Source organism: Primulina tabacum, chromosome 6, assembly GCF_025594145.1.
Source record: "Primulina tabacum isolate GXHZ01 chromosome 6, ASM2559414v2, whole genome shotgun sequence".
NCBI lineage: Eukaryota > Viridiplantae > Streptophyta > Magnoliopsida > Lamiales > Gesneriaceae > Primulina > Primulina tabacum.
In genome coordinates this window covers 12,478,952-12,484,951 of record NC_134555.1, presented here as the reverse complement: position 1 = coordinate 12,484,951, position 6,000 = coordinate 12,478,952, and positions in this window count along the sequence as shown.

Below are 6,000 nucleotides of genomic sequence, written 5' to 3'. Positions count from 1 at the left end.
TTAATCGCATAGCTTCTTCTCACAGCTTTTGCAAAACATCTTCCTCAGCTCTATCTGTTTGGTTGAGAATGTGGATAGATGATATAGAGGAAAAATATGAAAATGTAATTCAGGCAAATATTTATTGTTGAATGAAGTATTTATTTTGGCTTATCTTTGTTTTTCTTTTTCCTGCAAATAATAAATTATGATTATAAACAAATGAATTGATGAAAGACTAACTGATATGAGTTGATTAAGAATTGAAATCAGTTAATTGTTGAGTTGTAAATGGTAGACTGATATCAGTTGACAATGAACAACTGATAGTTGAGAGGCCTCGGTAAATGAGAAAAACGCTTCGGTTGACTAGAGTCTCTTCAGTTTCTTTGTCGTTCAAATTTTATCTGTCTATAAATAAGATGATAGAATGTGAGACAACAACAGTTCAAAATGTCGGATTCAAGTGACTCTGATGCATGCAGCAGTACACACGTTCATGTTACTGAACAATCGAATCCACGTTTAGAAGAGATGAAGAGAAGGATGGAGGAATATGTTTTCAAAAAGGTGATGTCAACATGGTTTAAGATTCATGAGTTGCAGAGAGTGAGTAGAAGTGGTGCGATTCCTACTTTTGCTCAGGAAGCAACAGCAAGAAAGTATCTTGAACGTTTTGAAGTTAGGCATGTTACAGATTTGATTGAGGACAAATGTTTGTTGGAGGCTATGTTATGGAAAGAGTGGCATGTGGTTGATAAGATTTCTAAAGCTAGGGCATTTTCTAGAATTCGAATTTATAAGATGAATGATTGGGTTAGGGATTGGCTAGATACAATTGGTTCTATGATTTCTGCTGTAAACTGGGAACGGTGGTATTCTTAATGAATTATTATTTTCAATTTGTTGTGTTCTTATTTTCTGCAGATAATTCTATTAGTGAAAGCAACATTAGTAATAATTTTAAGACAAATCAATTAAACCAAGAATATTGCGAAAGTAAGAAAACTTAGTCTCGGGTAATGGTTTGGTAAAGATGTCTGCTGCTTGTTGTTCAGTTGATATATACTCCAGTCTAATGTCCTTCTTCAAAGCATGATCTCTGATGAAGTGGTGTCTGACATCTATATTCTTTGTCCTTGAGTGGAGAACTGGATTATAAGTGATGGCAATTGTACTCGTGTTGTCACAAAATATGGGCGAATTATTTGTAATTACTCCATAATCTTTCAGTTGTTGCTGGATCTAGATCAGTTGTGCACAGCAACTACCAGCAGCAAGGTATTCTGCTTCAGTTGTTGAGGTAGCTATAGATGTCTGCTTCTTGCTGAACCAAGAGATCAGTCTGTCTCCTAGAAACTGACAAGATCCACTTGTACTTTTTCGATCAAGCTTACATCCTGCATAATCTGCATCTGAATATCCAACTAAATTGAAAGTAGAGTCTTTAGAATACCATAACCCAACATTTTGGGTGCCCTTAAGATATCTCAAAATTCTTTTAGCAGCTGAGAAATGTGATTGCTTAGGATTTGCTTGAAATCTAGCACACATACACAGAGCAAATACAATATCAGGGCGACTGGCAGTTAGGTATAATAATGACCCAATTAAACCTCGGTATAGTGTCGCATCAACTGATATTCCCCCTTGATCAGTGTCCAATTTAACTGATGAGCTCATGGGAGTATTTGCAGCTGAACATGATTCCATGCCAAATTTCTTCAGCAGCTCCTTTGTATATTTAGTCTGACTGATGAATATGCCAGTCTCCAGTTGCTTCACTTGCAGTCCAAGGAAGAATGTCAGTTCACCCATCATGCTCATTTCGAACTTTTCCTGCATCAACTTAGCAAATTTCTCGCATAATTTGGGGTTAGTTGACCCAAATATGATATCATCAACATAAATTTGAACTAATAAAATGTGATTATTCTTAGTAAATTTGAACAAGGTCTTATCAACTGATCCAACAGAAAAATCATGATCAGTTAGAAATTTTGAAAGAGTTTCGTACCAAGCTCTGGTAGCTTGTTTAAGACCATATAATGCTTTGTTCAAATGATAAACATGATCAAGAAAGATGTGATTTACAAAACCAGGGGGTTGTTCAACATATACTTCTTCTTGCAATTGGCCATTTAGGAATGCACTTTTTACGTCCATCTGAAAGACCTTGAAATTCTTGTATGATGCATAGGCCAGAAACATTCTGATTGCTTCCAGTCTTGCAACTGGAGCATATGTCTCATCATAGTCAATTCCTTCTTCTTGTATGTATCCTTGTGCTACTAATCTTGCTTTGTTGCGTCCAACCGAACCATCTTCGTTTAGTTTGTTCCTGAAAACCCATTTTGTACCTATGACAGTTTTTGAAATTGGTCTTGGAACTAAGTTCCAGACATTGTTATGAGTAAACTGATTTAGCTCTTCTTGCATTGCATTTACCCAGTTAGGATCAGCAAGAGCTCCATCAGTTTTCTTTGGTTCTATTTGTGAAACAAAAGCTGAATAGATAAATAGATTTAGCATTTGATTGCGAGTTCTTACTGGATCAGATGGATTTCCTATTACCAATTCAGGTGGGTGTGATTTTCTCCATCTGTACTCAGTATTTGTTGTGTCGGCAATTTCTTCAGCTGGTAACTGAATATCATCAGTTTGCTCTATCAACTGATCAATAAGAATGGCTTCTGGTTCAGTTGATTGATCTGACACTTCTGGTTCGGGTGTTTGAAGAGTGTTTTGATTAATATGATTGTCTTCTTCATTATCATCCTCCAAACTGATATCTGTCAGTCGATCAACTAGCTCAACTTGATCAGTTGGCTTATTAGTTAGTTCAGTTTCATCGAAGTCAACATGAGCAGATTCTTCAACATTTAGGGTTTTCTTGTTAAAGACTATGTAAGCTATACTAACTGATGAGTATCCAAGAAATATTCCCTCTGCAGATTTAGCATCAAATGCTTTTAAATAATTTTTACCATTATCAAGGATAAAACATCTGCACCCGAATATTTTGAAATAAGTGATTATATTTTTTCTTCCATGCCAGATCTCATATGGTGTTTTCATATGATTCTTATTAATCATTGATCTGTTCTGAGTATAACACGCAGTGTTTACTGCCTCTGCCCAAAACCTTTGAGAAATACTAGAATCAGCAAGCATTGTTCTAGCAGCTTCTTTAAGTGTCCGATTTCTTCTCTCGGCTACACCATTTTGCTGAGGAGTTCTAGCTGCTGAGAGCTCGTGCTTGATTCCAGCATTTTCTAGAAAATTTGAAAGAGTTTGATTGATAAATTCAGTTCCTCGATCTGATTTGATTCGATCAATTCCAACTGATTTTTCATTTAAAAGTCTTTTGAAAATCTTGATCAGTTGTGCAGCAGTTTGGTCTTTTGATTTGAGAAAGATAACCCAAGTAAATCTTGAAAAATCATCAACAATCACCAAGGTGTATTTCATTCCCCCTAAACTCATGACTGGTATAGGACCAAAGAGATCCATGTGCAATAGTTCTAAGCATCGGGATGAAGATTTACAGCCCTTGTTTTTAAAAGACGATTTTACTTGTTTTCCAAACTGACATGCTGAGCAAAGTTTTTCTTTTGAAAATTCTATTTTGGGCAAATCAGTTACAAGTTCATGTTTACTCAGATAGGCAATGGATTTAAAATTTAGGTGACTTAGTCTCTTGTGCCACAACCAGTTTTTAGATGATTTGGAAGCAATAAAACAAACTGGTACATTAGTTTGATCATTCCAACTGACTTTATATGTGTTTCCACAACGCTTGCTAGTTAGTATGATTTCATTAGTTGAAGTTTTAACTGAGCATGAGTTTTTGTCAAAATGTACTGAAAATCCACTGTCGCATAATTGACTGATGCTGATCAAGTTATACTTCAGGTTTTCTACTAGTAGAACATCTTTAAAAGTAAAATTACTATGGATAAGCTTACCCTTACCCACAGTTCTACCTTTGGAATTGTCCCCGAAAATGATATTTGGACCACTGTATTTGATCAGTTGAGATAGCACACTTGCATCTCCTGTCATATGTCGCGAGCATCCACTGTCCAAATACCATATTAAGTTCTTGTTTGTACCTGTTACCTGCAGTCACACACATAATATAATTTGGTACCCATATCTATTTGGGTCCTGAACTGATTAGTCCCTTAGGAACCCATACCTGAATTAGTTTAACAGACTTTCCAGTAGCTGTATTCCAAATGGTTTTTCTCGGCGTTTGTGTGCTTGTGTAGTGTATGGATGATACAATATAAGTTTTAGCTTTATTCAACTGATTGTTCAGTCTATATCTTTTCTGAACTGTCTTGCAGTTATAGTAATTGGAATAGCCATTCGAATAGTTTTTGTAAAAGCTTTTTGGTGACTGACTACATGAATCAGTTACCACTTTTGGGCTATAACCAATACCATATCTTTTGCCCTTGTTCATACTTTCAGTTGGCTTTTCAACCAGTTTACTTGGCTTCGATTTTTCTTGTACCATAACTGATTTGACAAAGTGAATGTATTTTTCTTTGCTCATATTCAGTTTTGGTTGAGTATCATTGGTTGACATTTCATCTTGGTTACAGAACCCCAAACCAGTTTTATCAGTTACTGATTTTTGGGAGTTCTGTATATCAGTCAATGCGATAGATGATTTGTTCCACGACTGAATAAGCTCAGTCTGTTTTGTGTTCTCAAGCATCAACTTCTGTATTAATGACTGATTTTTGTTTCTTTCTGCTTTTAGCTCAGCAATTTCCCTTTTTAGACTCAACCCTTCAACTGATTCATCAGTTTTGGTTTTATTGTCTGTGGGATCAGTTTGCTTTGCTTTGAGTTTTTCAAATGATGATGCAAGTTTCTGATACTCATCTACCATGTCATGTAATGTGAAAATGAGTTCTTCTCGTGTAAAATCAGTTGAACTAAAATCAAATACCTGTTGGCTAGATGACTTTTCTGCTGCATCATTAGCCATCAAGCACTTTACTTCCTCATCATCACTAGAACTGCATGAGCTTTCTGGTTCCGACTCTTCACTGTCAGTTTCTACCCATTTTGATTTGTTTTCTTCAGCTAAGAGTACTTCATGTTTCTTTCTGAAGAACTTTTTATCTTCTTTGGGTCTTCTTTTTTGTTCATATGATTTCTTTCTCCTATCAGTTGAGCCTTGAACATTCTTCTTAGGTTTAGGACAATCAGAAATAAAGTGGCCTGATTTGCCACAGTTGTAGCATGCATTTGATTCATCCTTGGCGTTGTTTCTTTGATATGGTTTCTGGAAGTTCCCTTGATTCTTTCTCATGAACCTTCCAAATTTTTTGATAAACAATGACATAGCATCGTTACTCAACTGATCAGCAGATTTTTCAACTGAACTGATTTGTTCAGTTCTGACAGCGGCTAGAGCAGTTGTGGCTGCAGAAGTAGATGGTTCTCCTTCTCTGGTCTGCAGCTCAAATTCATAGGCTTTTAAATCAGCAAATAGATCATGGAGTTCGATTTGGTTCAGATCTTTGGACTCCCTCATTGCCATGGTCTTGACATCCCATTCTTTGGGAAGACCTCTCATTACCTTTAGTGCAATTTCTTTGTTGGTATACACTTTTCCAAGTGCATTTAGCTAATTGATGATACTACTTACTCTTTCATCATACTCGTGCATCGATTCTCCTGCTTTCATTTTGATGTTATCAAACTTTTGCACAGCAACAGAAAGTTTATTTTCTTTGGTTTGATCATTTCCTTCACACAGCTGGATCAGCTTTTCCCAAATTTCTTTGGCTGTTTTACACAACTTTATTTTGCTGAAAGTTACTTTGTCCAGCGTTTTGTACAGAATGTCTTTAGCCACATTGTCAAGATTTGCTTTTCTTTTGTCTTCAGTTGTCCATTCATCTCTGGGCTTTTCTATTCTTTGTGGTGCCCCTTCTGTGATGGAAATTGCTGTATTTGCTTTTAGAATCTTCATGGGTCCATCAGTTATGACATACC